At 40.7% G+C, this 16255-nt stretch overlaps 1 protein-coding gene across 4 annotated transcripts in view; it reads right to left on the bottom strand.

Moving 5' to 3' along the window:
* slc39a10 (solute carrier family 39 member 10) overlaps nt 1-16110 on the bottom strand; it is an 86367-nt gene extending 70257 nt beyond the window's left edge. Inside the window, exons 1-2 of one of the 4 annotated variants that reach the window (XM_063051961.1) lie at nt 16003-16044; nt 13434-13474 (exon numbers count right to left, since the gene is read on the bottom strand). The gene's annotated coding sequence lies outside the window, so the exon portion shown is untranslated. Of the gene's footprint in view, nt 1-13433; nt 13475-15793; nt 15944-16002 lie in introns of those variants that run through there. The other 3 variants (XM_063051962.1, XM_063051960.1, XM_063051963.1) reach the window with 3 other exon arrangements.
* Between the last annotated feature and the right edge of the window lie 145 nt (nt 16111-16255).

Consider the following 16255-nt stretch of genomic DNA (forward strand, 5'->3'; position numbering starts at 1 on the left):
AGCAGAAATAAACAAGCTAATTAATTAGGTGCCACCCGGCATGTAATTAATTAGCTTGTTTATTTTGGCTTTTTTTCTTAAAAGATGTGCTGGGTGCGTCCCGGCCACCGCTGCACCTCTGCATTCTTTGCGGATCAGTATCCATCGGCGGCCAGGAGGTTGGGGTGGTGGGACACTGGGGTGTCCTCTCATCGTCGTCTGTTTCCATCAGGGCAGGCAGGTCATTTTCTTCTATGTCTGCCTACCTCGATGTCAAAGGTCAAGGTTCATCATCTGCTGTGGCTGATGTGGAAGGCTTGAAAAACGACAGTATGCTTGACTGCTTAGCCTCGCACATTTTTCTATCATACAGTTCTTTGTAAGCACTCAAACCATCCTGCAAATATGCCCTAAACCTACGTATCCTTTCAAAATTAAAGTCGTACTTTTCTGCAATCATTATAGCGAAAATCTCACGCAGTTGCTTCACGTTCAGTTTCTGGAAGACTTCACTTTTGGTCCATTCGCTACTGCATTCGGTTTCGATTGTTATCCTTTCATCTTCCAATTGCATCAGCTATTCTTCTATCAGTTCTTGGTCTTGGGATGCCAAAGCCTCTTCAACATCATCCTCGTCAACTTCCACAAGCCAAACCCACTTTGTCCTTACTTCGTTCACCATGATCCAAACGCTTAATTATGTCTAGTTTTATGCTAAGTGTAACACCCTTACGAGCTCTTTTAGGCTTTTCCGATACATTAGAACTCATCTTGCAAACGGATGCTCAAAATAAATCGGCATAAAGCACAGATGCTCCCAGGAACGTGTTTAAGCAATGCCAACTAGAATGCAGTTCCGGGGGAGTAGCTTGGCTGCTCGGGGCACGCGCTTCCTTTTATCATAACAGTGAAAGCACCTTCTGTTAGCGAAAACAGGTAACTAATGTAGGTCTTTCGTAACAGCGAGGTTTCGTAAGGTGAACGTTCAAAAAAGGGGGACACCTGTATACACCTTAGCCAAATGCATTTAAACTCAGTTTTTCACAATTCCTGACATTTAATCCTAGAAAACATTCCCTGTCTTAGGTCAGCTAGGATCACTACTTTATTTTGAGAATGTGAAATGTCAGAATAATAGTAGAGAGGATGATTTATTTCAGTTCTTATTTCTTTCACCACTTTCCCAGTGGGTCAGAAGTTTACATACACTTTTGTTAGCATCTGGTAGCATTGCCTTTAAATTGTTTAACTTGGGTCAAACATTTTGGGTAGCCTTCCACAAGCTTCTCACAGGAATTTTGTTCCATTCCTCCAGACAGAACTGGTGGAACTGAGTCAGGTTTGTAGGCCTCCTTGCTCACACATGCTTTTTCAGTTCTGCCCACAAATCTTCTATCGGATTGAGGTCAAAAAATGATGTCAAGTCTGGTTCATCCTTGGAAACAATTTCCGAACGCTCATCTGTACAAACAATAGTACACAAGTATAAACACCATAGGACAACGCAGTCGTCATACCGCTCAGGAAGGAGACGCATTCTGTCTCCTAGAGATGAACGTACTTTGGCACAAAAAGTGCAAAACAATCCCAGAACAACAGCAAAGGACCTTGTGATGATGCTGGAGGAAACAGGTAGACAAGTATCTATATCCACAGTAAGACGAGTCCTATATCGACATAACCTGAAAGGCTGCTCAGCAAGGAAGAAGCCACTGCTCCAAAACTGCCATAAAGAAGCCAGACTACAGTTTGTAAGTGCACATGGGGACAAAGATCTTACTTTTTGGAGAAATGTCCTCTGGTCTGACGAAACAAAAATTGAACTGTTTGGCCATAATGACTATCGTTATGTTTGGAGGCAAAAGAGTGAGGCTTGCAAGCCGAAGAACAGCATTTCAACCGTGAAGCATGGGGGTGGCACCATCATGTTGTGGGGGTGCTTTGCTGCAGGAGGGACTGGTGCACTTCACAAAATAGATGGCATCATGAGAAAGGAAAATCATGTGGATATATTGAAGCAACATCTCAAGACATCAGCCAGGAAGTTAAAGCTCCATCACAAATGGGTCTTCCAAATGGACAATGACCCCAAGCATACCTCCAAAGTTGTGGCAAAATTGCTTAACGACAACAAAGTCAAGGTATTGGAGTGGCCATCACAAAGCCCTGACCTCAATCCGATAGAAAATTTGTGGGCAGAACTGAAAAAGCGTGTGCGAGCAAGGAGGCCTATAAACCTGACTCAGTTACACCAGTTCTGTCTGGAGGAATGGAACAAAATTCCAGCTACTTAACTGTGAGAAGCTTGTAGAAAGCTACCCAAAACATTTGATCCAAGTTAAACAAATTAAAGGCAATGCTACCAAATACTAACAAAGTGTATGTAAACTTCTGACCCACTGGGAAAGTGATGAACAAAATAAAAGCTGAAATAAAACATCCTCTCTACTATTATTCTGACATTTCAGATTCTTAAAATAGTGATCCTAACTGACCTAAGACAGGGAAATTTTTTAGGATTAAATGTCAGGAATTGTGAAAAACTGAGTTTAAATGTATTTTCTAAGGTGTATGTAAACTTCTGACTTCAACTGTAGATGGGGAAACTATTGTGAACTGCCTAACATTTATACACCAGTATGTCTATCCATGGAAGGAACATTCCACACCAGAGGGACCTCCAAGGATAGTCTGAGCTGAAACATGTCCATTTGCTAGAGACTGAATTGGAAAATGAGCCGTTGATAGGGACGAACGTACCTAAAGCATTGGAGCTGTTGCAAATAATTCACAGTGTTAATAATGGACCTAGGAGACAAAGGTGCCTGAGCTGACAGTTAACAGGATCTCAGTTTTGAACTTGGATGAGCTTTGGCAGCAACGGTTCAGGTAGAGTTCTGAATGCAGTCAGGGTAAACAACCTGATTTGTCAAGAAAAGACCATAATATTGAGCCGGTTACAAATTCTATAAAACTGGTGGATGGCCACTTTATAAAGGAGGTTAACATGTCAAATAACAGAAAGATTGCAGAACAGTGTACTCCAAATCTAAGGAAGAGGGTTTGTCATTTCACGTCTACATAGCTTTCATGAAGGTTGTCATCTTCAAAGGTCATGTCAAGAGTGCCAGCAGAGGATCTAGAATGAAATGATGGGAAAGTCAGGCATATTCCACTTCCTGGTGTTTACCACCTCAGAGAAGGGAAACTTCCCGTTGTGTTTGACTGTGCAGCAACTTTTCACAAGAGGTGTCACTTAATGCTTAGCTCTTATAGGGCCCAAATCTTAATAGCTCACTGTTCGGAGTCATAACCAGATTCAGAAAAGAACCAGTAGTGACCATGTCAGATATTGAACCAATATTTCATAAGGGTAAAGTACCAGCAGAAGATACAGTTTTGCAGAGATTTCTCTGGTGACCTCAGCCAAGCTATGGTGGACCTTAGAATGGTGGTACATTGCTCTGAAGCAACTCATTGAGCTGTTCCAACTTTGCCCTTAGGAAATGCCCAAAAGATCATAATGAAGAACAGCTCAGCTGCAAGACAATGGATAAGGTTTTGCATTCTTCTGTTGTCAGAGGATTGCCTTGTGTCCGTGTCTTCTGATGAAGAAGTGGTGTCTATCATGACTTTAAATCCATTTTTGGTAAAGGCAGCTTTCAACTCAAAAGTGGATAAGCAACAGTGTGCTAGCTGTGCTACCAGAGGAGCAAAGAGCGAGAGACATGAAGGATTTGGATCAAGATATATATTTGGTGAAGACAATACAGTATGGCACGTGGCCAAGTGGTTAGGGCATTGGACTAGCGACCTGAAGGTCGTGGGTTCGAGCTTCGGCTGAGGCAGCATATGTGTCCTTGAGCAAGTTTACCCAGCTGAGAATGGGTACGGCAAAAATGCTGGGGGTTAACCTCGCGATAGACTGGCATCCTATCCGGTGGGGGGGGGGGGGAAGAGTCTCGTACTCTCAGTCACTTCACGCCACGGAAACCGGCATAAGCACCGGCCTGATGGGCCACAAGGCTCGTAACAGATTTTAAGAGAGTACTGGGTGTGCAATGAAGCATTCAGTATGATACTTTCACGTTAAGACCATGATCCAAGGTAGACCACTCATCAGAAGGGGCATCCTACAAGATCTATGCAAGAGCTTGGCTGGAAGAACTGTCAGTTGGAAGACTTCAAGGTCATTAAATGTTTGAAGCCCCTGGATTTCAGAGAAGTTATTACTGCACAGTTATACCACTTTACAGAGAAAGCAAAGATGACTATGAAGCAGTGACCTGCCTTTTGTTGCACATGTGCTCTCGGGTGCACAGTGCTCTTATTATGAGAAAATCTAGGGTAGCTCCATTGAAGTCAGTTTCCATAGCTTGTACGGAGCTCACTGGTGCAACAGTGGCAAACCGTATAGACACATTGTGGGGGAAGCAATTGCACATGCAGCTTCATGACTCAGTTTTTGGGCTGGTAGCACTTCTGTACTTAAGTATATCAAGAATGAAACATGGATGTCAAGGCCTCAGTATGTTCTTCAGCCTGAAAGTGAATGGCCTGTAAATTCTGATTGTTCTGGGTACTCCTGCTAGATTATCAGAAACTCAAGAGAAGGTAGACGCAGTAACACATATAATCCATCACTTCTCATCTTGGACTTGTTTGAGAAAGTCAGCGCCCTGGATTCTTAGATATAAGAACCTGCTCGTTTCTTAATCAGAAGAAGAAGCAATTGAACAGGACTCTTGCTCAGTCTGACTTGGGATAAGAACAAGGGTGTTCTTTGGGGAGATTGAAAAGGCCAAAGGTCAGATCAGCCAAGGTTGTATCTCAGTGGAGGAGCTGAAAAGGAGATCACTGGCTTTTGCCAAAGATTTCCAGAAAAATTCTCAAGTTTGCAAAGGGGAAAAAGTGTGGAAAGGAATAGCCTTATTTTCAAGCTCAAGTTAGTACTTGAAGATGGTGTCTTGGGAGTTAGTGAACAGTTTAGTAGGGCAGCCATGTCTGTTACTGGCAAAGGATCTCCCAATCTCAGAGCACGAGGGGGAACATGGTGGCCGTAATCAAACGTTGTTGAAGTTGCATCAAAAATAATGGGTTCCCAGTGTGAGTACAGCTGTAAGAATCCTGCCCAAGTATATTGTTGGTCAACAGTTGCACAGATCTAGGATGCCAGCACATGGCAGATCTACCTCTGGACATGGTAACCCCAAATAAACCTCTTCACAAATGGACTACTTTGGACCTTTTGAGGTGAAGAACAGAAGGAGTACAGTGACAAGGTATGGGGTCACATTTATTTGTATACGAGCTGTTCACATCAAGTCATAGCAAGACAGGGACAGGTTAGTGAATTGCACTCCGATAAAGCAACACACTTTGTTGGGAGCTGAGGGCGAGTTAATAGAAGCCATTGAGAAGTGGAACCATTTACAGATCAGTAACGTCCTTCTTCAGAAAGGAATTAAGTGGATTTTTACCCCCACACCCAGGCTCACATTGTGAGGGAACATGGACGAAATTGATCAGGTCTATGCAAAAGGTATTCAATTCCACCATGAAGGCACAGAATCTTAATGAATAGGGCTTCCACAAAGTCCTTTGGGAAGTGGAGGCTGACACTTATGGTCGTCATAGATGGAAGCAGGACTAATACACATCAAACTTAATTTGGAAATGGTAGATTTAGGAGTACTTACCAGTTACAGGAAAGCCAGAATTGGTGAGGTATAAAGTACAATTTCCTCTGAGGAGACATTGTATTTATAGTTGATGACATATTGCCTTGCAACTCATGGATCAGGCGAAGAATCACTCGTGTTTCCAGATATAAGAGGATTTGTGCAATAGGTGCGCATCAAGACCAACTGCCTGGACAAGCTGCTAACCAAGATCTGTCTTACAGGAGGCCAAGGTTTCAGGAGCTACAGAATTAGAAGCTTCACTTACATTGGAAGTTTGAGTTCATGATTTTGATTTGACTTACTGACACAACAGATCACTCTGTACTGGGCTAAGCGCTGGTAACCTCTGGCCTAGGTGACTGCTACATGACTTGGCTTGCAGAAGGAAGAGGACATCCTCATAACTGTTAAGATATTTATCCTTGAAGATTTCATGTCTCCTGTTTTTGTAGTATGTAGTTGTAATTATAGTGTAATAATTAGGGGCTGGGATGTAGGAGCCATGTTTCTGTCAATGGTATTATGTGTTGTGCTTTATTATGGCTACGGTAATTTGTCAGGTGGGCTGGGGTGTGGTAGAAGTGAATTAGTACATTAACATATTAAGCCTTTGTGCTGTTAGTTTAGTGCAGAGGGGTGTTAGTTAGGGAATCAATCTTTTTGTTGGCTGCTAATTCCATTAACGCTAACTTTGCTTATGCTGCTTATTTTGCTATTGTTACACTAGTTTTGATGGTTTTTAAATCACCGTACATTTGTCTTTGCCATTTCCGTAATAATCAACCTGTAACTCAGTTACTTAGAAGTGTTACAGGTGTCCTCCGCTTTACGCCACTTTGCTTTTACGATAAAAGACGCACGCTTTAAACTTATGCTTACCCCGAGAAAGACTACCATGACCATGAAGCCTTGGGCGGGCAGGTGTGGCGACATGCATGTACAAATCTCTCTACAAATCGGTTTTGGCTAAATCTTCCCAATTCTGTTAAGTGAAACTACACTGTACATACATTATTTCTACTTTATATAGGCTGTGTAATTATCACATCATTCCTGCTTTTACTATATATTAGTGTTATTTTAGGTTTTATGTGCTATTTGGTATGATTTGGTAGGATTTTTTTTAGGTCTGGGAACGCTCAAAAATTTTTCCCATATAAATTAATGGTAATTGCTTCTTCGCTTTACGCCATTTCAGCTTACGAACGGTTTCACAGGAACGCTCTACCTTCGGCTAGCAGGGGAAACCTGTAATTCCCTCTCAGCAGTTTTTGTTTGTTCTTCAAGTAGCCACTACATTACATATCTGCTATTTTTCCCTTCAAGCTCTTTGGATATTTTTTAATGATGTTTCTTTAACTACAAAGGTAACCAAACAGAACATAACAAAAAGCCAGCACTTGCTGATGCAGAAACAATGCAGCAGAATAAGTTAACTGTCATGCCCAGGACTGCTGAGCACAAATTGACTCTACTCGATCATGCCAGTATGACTGTTTCAACTGGTGAAACTAGTCAGACAAGAAGTTGCACAAGATAAAACTGAAGCCTTGGACTCTGTGAGGAAGCAAGTTTTCTACACATCCCCAACAATACAATAGAAAATTGCCACTATTCCCCCCCCTCCAAATGTTTTTAATTAGTTCAATTTTTTTTTTAAAAAGGCATTTAACCATTATAAAAATAACCTTAACAGCTTTGACAGAAAGCAAAGCTATGCCATCGCCGAAATTTGCTGCTGGCTTCCACAACCCACAATTGCACTTACCATCAGGCCCAAAGTACCAGCGAAAATAACCTGAGCTGGATGCAGGGCTCACAGGCAGCAAACCCAGCTAGACTAGATCATGACAAATTTTGGGAATGCGGGCTAAAATAAAAAACTACACAATGCAAGTAAGAAACCATCACAAATTTTAAGCAAAGTAGACCCCATTCAACTAATCAGTCTATACTATTTCCATTAGATTACTTTCACTTCCTATAGCTCTTGCTCTTTACTTTGGCCTTTTAGATTCCATAATTTAACAATTTATTCAGACGCTCTTCAAAATGTGGTTTCTACTTCCACTACAGCTCCAGGAAAGACTTCAAAAACCTACTTGACAAATATGCTCCCAACTTTTCCCAAACAAAATAAAGGGACAGGATATTTAAGTTAACAACCCCTCTTTGTTTTATGTCTCTCTACAAAACTTTTGTTTCTATTATTCCAAATTAGCCAGAGAAAGTGGCTCACCTGAGGACTGGGAGAAATTCAGAGTTCAGCAGAGGAGGACAAAGGGCTTAATTAGGAAGGGGAAAAAGATTATGAGAGAAAACTGGCAGAGAACATAAAAACGGACTGTAAAAGCTTTTATAGATATGTAAAAAGGAAAAGACTGATAAAGACAAATGTAGGTCCCCTGCAGACAGAAACAGGTGAATTGATTATGGGGAGCAAGGACATGGCAGACCAATTGAATAATTACTTTGGTTCTGTCTTCACTAAGGAGGACATAAATAATCTTCCAGAAATAGTAAGGGACAGAGGGTCCAGTGAGATGGAGGAACTGAGTGAAATACATGTTAGTAGGGAAGTGGTGTTAGGTAAATTGAAGGGATTGAAGGCAGATAAATCCCCAGGGCCAGATGGTCTGCATCCCAGAGTGCTTAAGGAAGTAGCCCAAGAAATAGTGGATGCATTAGTGATAATTTTTCAAAACTCGTTAGATTCTGGACTAGTTCCTGAGGATTGGAGGGTGGCTAATGTAACCCCACTTTTTAAAAAAGGAGGGAGAGAGAAACCGGGGAATTATAGACCGGTTAGCCTAACGTCGGTGGTGGGGAAACTGCTGGAGTCAGTTATCAAGGATGTGATAACAGCACATTTGGAAAGCGGTGAAATGATCGGACAAAGTCAGCATGGATTTGTGAAAGGAAAATCATGTCTGATGAATCTCATAGAATTTTTTGAGGATGTAACTAGTAGAGTGGATAGGGGAGAACCAGTGGATGTGGTATATTTGGATTTTCAAAAGGCTTTTGACAATGTCCCGCACAGGAGATTAGTGTGCAAACTTAAAGCACACGGTATTGGGGGTAAGGTATTGGTGTGGGTGGAGAATTGGTTAGCAGACAGGAAGCAAAGAGTGGGAATAAACGGGACCTTTTCAGAATGGCAGGCGGTGACTAGTGGGGTACCGCAAGGCTCAGTGCTGGGACCCCAATTGTTTACAATATATATTAATGACTTGGATGAGGGAATTAAATGCAGCATCTCCAAGTTTGCGGATGACACGAAGCTGGGTGGCAGTGTTAGCAGTGAGGAGGATGCTAAGAGGATGCAGGGTGACTTGGATAGGTTGGGTGAGTGGGCAAACTCATAGCAGATGCAATTTAATGTGGATAAATGTGAAGTTATCCACTTTGGTGGCAAAAATAGGAAAACAGATTATTATCTGAATGGTGGCCGATTAGGAAAAGGGGAGGTGCAACGAGACCTGGGTGTCATTATACACCAGTCATTGAAAGTGGGCATGCAGGTACAGCAGGCGGTGAAAAAGGCGAACGGTATGCTGGCATTTATAGCGAGAGGATTCGAGTACAGGAGCAGGGAGGTACTACTGCAGTTGTACAAGGCCTTGGTGAGACCACACCTGGAGTATTGTGTGCAGTTTTGGTCCCCTAATCTGAGGAAAGACATCCTTGCCATAGAGGGAGTACAAAGAAGGTTCACCAGATTGATTCCTGGGATGGCAGGTCTTTCATATGAAGAAAGACTGGATGAACTGGGCTTGTACTCGTTGGAATTTAGAAGATTGAGGGGGGATCTGATTGAAACGTATAAGATCCTAAAGGGATTGGACAGGCTAGATGCGGGAAGATTGTTCCCGATGTTGGGGAGGTCCAGAACGAGGGGTCACAGTTTGAGGATAGAGGGGAAGCCTTTTAGGACCGAGATTAGGAAAAACTTCTTCACACAGAGAGTGGTGAATCTGTGGAATTCTCTGCCACAGCAAACTGTTGAGGCCAGTTCATTGGCTATGTTTAAGAGGGAGTTAGATATGGCCCTTGTGGCTACAGGGGTCAGTGGGTATGGAGGGAAGGCTGGGTTCTGAGTTGGATGATCAGCCATGATCATAATAAATGGTGGTGCAGGCTCGAAGGGCCGAATGGCCTACTCCTGCACCTATTTTCTATGTTTCTATGAAATCTGTAGGTAGATCAGTTCAGAGCTACAATTTACTACTGTAATAAGCCTCAACATTTTTGCATCATCCCATATTGTTCCTGTAGCGCATTGTCCAAAACTGAAGGCAATACCCCTGTTGTGGCCTTCCTTGCAGCATAATCACTATTATTCTGTTCAACACTCATACTGTACAGGAAAGTAACAAAAGATTAAAAAAGTAGAGATAAATTAGTAATGTTCAGGTGCAAAAAGCACAAGAAATGTGAACACGAGGAATTCTGCAGATGCTGGAAGTTCAAGCAAAACACATCAAAGTTGCTGGTAAACGCAGCAGGCCAGGCAGCATCTCTAGGAAGAGGTACAGTCGACGTTTCGGGCCGAGACCCTTCGTCAGGACTAACTGAAGGAAGAGCTTGTAAGAGATCTGAAAGTGGGAGGGGGAGATCCAAAATAATAAGACAGGAGGGGGAGGGGTGGAGCCAAAAGCTGGACAGTTGATTGGCAAAAGGGATATGAGAGGATCATGGGACAGGAGGCCCAGGGAGAAAGTAAAGGCGGGGGGGGAAACCCAGAGGATGGGCAAGGGGTATAGACAGAGAGACGGAATGTGTATATACATAAATAACGGATGGGGTACGAAGGGGAGGTGGGGCATTAGCAGAAGTTTGAAAGTCAATGTTCATGCCATCAGGTTGGAGGCTATCCAGACGGATATATATGTGATATACGTATTACTTACAAATCAACACAAATAAATTGACATAACATAAGCATGATGTAAATGCACATGAACTACACCTAGTCAAAAAAAATGCCAAAACTACAGGAATAGCTGTCAGTCATCTCTCTAATTATCCAATAGGTAAAAAGGATGCCAGATAGAAGCCTTAGTCTACAGGAAGGCATAGTCACAGCTCCTATCCTTACCACAATCACTTCTATTCCCATAATGCTAGCTAATCCTATTCAAGGCAGTAATCTTTTGAAATCTTATTTTACAATCTGTATAACTCTTAGTAGTGGGATACTATTTCCAAAATGTCTTAACAACCCTACAAAGGATCTTGGCACTTCTCCACAATCCCCAAATTTCCTTTATCTTGCCAATGGTGTCCATGTGTTCAGTTATGCGGGTATCAGGTTTTGGGATTTGCTCTCTAAATGCAAGCCTGTCTTAACAGATATCAACCTCCATAAAACTATTCTGACCAAGATTTTCCTCCTGATATTTTATATGCCTTGAAATCACATTTTCTAGTTGGTAAGATTTACTGAATTAGTTTTTGTATGTTTAGCATTTTTAATGTGGGAGAAAACATTTTTATAGTGAATTACAAAATTCAAATAATCACTCATGGCATTGTGCAGAATGACCCAATCTTTACAGACAAATCAAAATGAAACAAAGTTTTATATTGCTGATGTACTTTTTGACGTGAATGTAATTTTAAAGTTGGATATGTGCTAGCCTATTTGCAAAAAAAAGTCAATGTGCACATTCAGTAATGTGATAAATGATTAGAACATTTCACAATGTTAACTCCTAATACAAGAGAAGATTTAATGCATGTATAGAATAGAATTACCCAACACACAGTTAGAAGATGGAATTTGAAGATGTTTTTAATGGAGCAATAATAATGGGTTGAGCATAGCAATAGATTTGCAGGTATGAATTCAATGCCAGTAGTAGTAACTAATACTGGATGACGAGAACACAACCTTGAAGTAATTAGAACAGACATTGAGCAGTAATTTTTTTTTTGAAATCTACACAAAACTTAAATTTATTTTTTTTTGCAAAAAGTTCTAGTGGATATGCTGAGAATTTCAACATACAGATACAGCCAGTAGTCTGATATAATGAGGCATTTAAATCTTGTCAGAAGTGGGTACATCCCTCATTGTTTCATTCCATTAAAACCGTTGCTAAATAATATAACCACACAAATGAAAAATAAGTATCCTGTTGTGATTGATGTATATACATATCAATTTCCAATTGTGGTTCTAAAAAAAAGTAATTGAAATAGATTAGAAAAAGCTTAAAACCTAACACAGCAAAGTCACTTAGGGGTGGTGCAAATAACAATGAAGTCTTTGGTTTAAAGAAACATTACTACCACTTGTTCTGAAAAAAAAATCCATCCTGAGGACAGTTGACATCATGGAAGAAATGAAGTCAAGCATAGTTTTGTCTGCAATTGAAGTAGAAAATGGATGCAGGGTCACTACATAGCAACAGAAAACCCTTACTCTAACCCAAGACAATGCTACAGAATAAAAGGGGCATCAGCAAAATCACTGAAGCTGGGCCCTTCTTGGATAGCCCAGCTAAACTAACCCATGATAAACTGGCAGTGCCATTAGTTCTAAATTGTGAATCCATTTTTGGTTTTAAATGACTTGCTCAAATTTCATAACAGACAAACCTGCAATAACATCTGCAATCTATAAATAATTTAAAAATTCTTACTATAAAAAGGTAAAGAATTCCCAATAAAGCAATACTGCCATTAAATTACACCCAGATTTTGGGTGTGGCTCCACTAGATACAAGTATGTAATTGCAAAAAAAAAGCAATTTCATCTGTAATTTCTCATGGTCACATTACCATTGAACATTATCATCTTCAAGAGTGCTGCAAGAGATGGGAGGGCAATTACAGTGACGGATGTACACAATATTTTAAGTACAAGTGTGGACACAGGAATTGATAATGATGATAGAAGGGCATAGTGACCAAATTCAAAGTAAGAACTGTATTATATCTGGAAGTGCAGATCATCTTGTGTCACTTGAAGATGGCACCCATATTTAATCTTTGGATACAAAAAAAAACATACACATACATTGCCTTATTTTAAACTGTTTCCAGCATCTGTAGAATCTTGTTTACAATTTTAAACAAATTGGTCTTTTCCACAATTACTTAAGTGTAGGTTTGTTTGCAAGTTGTCCCCCCCCCAAAAAAAAATCCCAATTTAGAATTTCAGCCACAAACTTAATTATCATTAATGAATGCAAACTTGCAAGCTGGTGCTATGGCAACCACATTTTGTGTTGGAATAGTGCTTTGCAAACCAATCTGATTGGGAGGTGCAGTTTACAGTAACACTAACAATCTTGAAGCACATGTTGCATGCACATGACACAAATCCTTTCCATGATAAGACTTGTGAAAGCCATTTGTTCACTCAATGTATGCTGTGAATACTCAATCTTGATCATGGGCCAAATCATCATTTACAAGCTCTAAAATGGTATAATCTTAGTTAATTCCCCATCAGAGCAAATCATATACATTGGTCATATATTTCAAGTTTTTTGTTTCAGCACAATTTGCAATAAATCCAAATTAATAAATTGTCATCAATACAACAAATGTTTGAAACATTTGCCACATTTATAACTGATTTTGAAATAGAGAAGTAACAATTCTGTAAAATACTGTAGTATACTGAATAGACAATAAGCTTTGGCTACCTTCAAATTTTATAAATAGCAATATATCAGTCAGATAACTGACTGCTGAAATTATTTACTACAAAACTAAAAATTAAATTTTATTAAGGATGCTGGCATGGATACTAACATTTGAAACGGCAGATAGAAAGGCTTTCATTTGGAAGGCATCTGAAATTAGGAGACATACAAAAGTTACTAATTCAGTTAATTCAAAAGCTTATGAACCAATAAACTAGCAGTATTAAAGATGAAGCAATAAAAGTTGCTGACCCTTCGTCAGGACTAACTGAAAGAAGAGCTACAGGTTGGAGGAACAACACCTTATATTCCATCTGGGTAGCGTCCAACCTGATGGCATGAACATTGACTTCTCAAACTTCCGCTAATGCCTCACCTCCCCAATGTACACCATCTGTTATTTATTTATATACACACATTCTTTTTCTCTCTCTGTCCCTCTCACTATACCCCTTGCCCCTCCTCTGGGTTTTTCCTCCCCCTCTTCTTTCTCCCTAGGCCTCCTATCCCATGATCCTCTCATATCCCTTTTGCCAATCAACTGTCCAGCTCTTAGCTCCATTCCTCACCCTCCTGTCTTCTATCATTTCAGATCTCCCCCTCCCACTTTCAAATCTCTTATTAGCTCTTCGTTCAGTTAGTCCTGATGAAGGATCTCAGCCCAAAATGTTTACTGTACCCCTTCCTAGAGATGCTGCCTGGCCTGCTGCGCTTACCAGCAACTTTTGTGTGTTGCTTGAAATTAAAGCATCTGCAGATTTCTTTGTGTTTGAGTAATAAAGATGAATTGCATTGATATATTTAAGACAAAGCTCATTAAGTAGGAGTGATAAAGAAACAAGAATTCTGGTAGGATTAGAAGTAGTGATGGTGGATTTAGCAGAGTGGGGAAGAAGCTTATGTGCAACATTAATAAGAAACAGATCTGTTAAATTTTAAGTTTCATGCAGCAGATTTCATCAACTGGGTCACTGAATACTTGTTGGATCCTTGTACTAACCTTGGCAGGTTGAGTCACAGGATATAAAGATGCCCATTGCTAAAATTCAAATGCAGACCATTTTTAATCTGACTTCATGCACTTGTTTGCCAGATCAAAACTCAGATGCAAATGCTGGTACAATGCAGCCCAAGAATTTACAAGGAGCTGAATTATTTACATTTTCTTATTTATTTTTCAAATAGTCAGTTAGCTTCCAATGATGAATACAAATACTGGTATTCAGACAGGTCAGTACTAGCCAGATGGCACTATTGGTTATGCTCAGCAGTGCCCAGAATACAAATTCAGAGCCATTATACTCCCAACACTACAACCACTGTCTAAGCAAGATGAAGGTTATGATTTATTTTACTCATACTTCTTAGATGGGTTGTACTGAGGCCCTTCAGATCAATTGTTTATATTCATTATACTAAAGTAAAATAAAATAGACAATTAAAAATTGGTACAGGGGTAATAATTTCAAAAATGCTTGCTCAACTACATCAAGAAGCTTCATCAAATAAAATTAAAACCCTGACCCATGGTCACAAACAATTATTTTTATATTGGTTTCTATTATTTTTTAGTTAATGAATGTATGACAAATTCAGCATTTAATAAGCTTCTGTCACAGTAAAACGAGGCCAACCCTTAAAGGTTTCAATTTAAAGTACCCACATGGAAACGGTTTTCAACCTGCAAAAGAGAAATCATTACGGAATAATATGAAAATTTAAGCTGCAGTTGAGAACAGCGATTAGGATTTTAACGTGCAACTGTTACATAAACATGTAGTACACCATAAGCCTTTAATGTAAAAATACTCAATAACTAATTGAAATAAAAAATATAAAAACGATGCAACAAATTGCGCAAGTTATCAATTCAGAAACAATGACATTACATTTTCAGAAGCGATCTAGTGAAGCTCTCCTTGCTGTTTCAAGGTGGCATTTCAACAACTATAATACAACGGATTACACGTCATTTTCCCCAATTTGCGGTTTAACAAAGATTAAAATATTTTAATGTTAATTATCCATAATAGGGGGTGGAAGGAAAAACCCGATTGGAAAAAAAAATGAAGACTCGTCGTGTTCGGAGTAATACTAAAAATGCGCCAACTGCGGATAGAAATTTGCAACGAAAAGGAGAAACAAAATTCATCCCCACACGCAGCACACCAAATTTCTGATCTGAAGGTTGAGAGGAGAGGGTGACGGAGAGGCAGCACCCAAAGTGGCATCAGTCTTAACAAGAAAATAAATCAGACACCCCCTCCCCCAATTCACTGACCGCCCAACCAAGGACCACCACTTATCTAACGCGGGCAGAATGACCATCCTCCCGATTTGCGGCATCAGCCGGTAAATTAGCACGCTTAAATTATTATTTTTTGTAAAGGGAGGTTTGAAAGCACTCCTAACGGCACATTAATCATTATGCTGCATTAAATTTAAGCTGAGCAAGACCCATCACAAGACCTTTTTCACCCCTCGCTTTCTCTCCTTCCTGTCCTTTGTACACTCGCGAACTTCTTCCCCCCCCCCCGTAAAAAAAATAACACGAATCAATCCCCACGAACGAACGGCGGACAGCTGCCGGCCAGGGCCGCAAGGCGAGAGAGTCCTAGCACAACCACGGCGCCCAATAGCTCGGTTGTGCGAAGCAAAACAAATGGGTGTTTAAATACCTCACTCGAGTGCCGTGTGCATCCTCTCCGCTCGGTACCAACACAAGGAGCACGAGGCGGGCCCGTCCGGCCAGGCAGGGCCGCACCGCCTTTAGGCTGCGCGCGCAGCCTCACCGCGCCATCTGCGGGGGTGCGGGCCTGGTGCGCCCGCCATCTTTTTACTGTTTAAAAATAATTGCTGATGGTCCCGATTACTGGTATCCGCACGGTACCGTAGCATGCGCTTTCCCCCTCCCCGATCCTGCCGTGGTCA

The sequence above is a fragment of the Mobula hypostoma genome, chromosome 6, assembly GCF_963921235.1.
Source record: "Mobula hypostoma chromosome 6, sMobHyp1.1, whole genome shotgun sequence".
NCBI lineage: Eukaryota > Metazoa > Chordata > Chondrichthyes > Myliobatiformes > Myliobatidae > Mobula > Mobula hypostoma.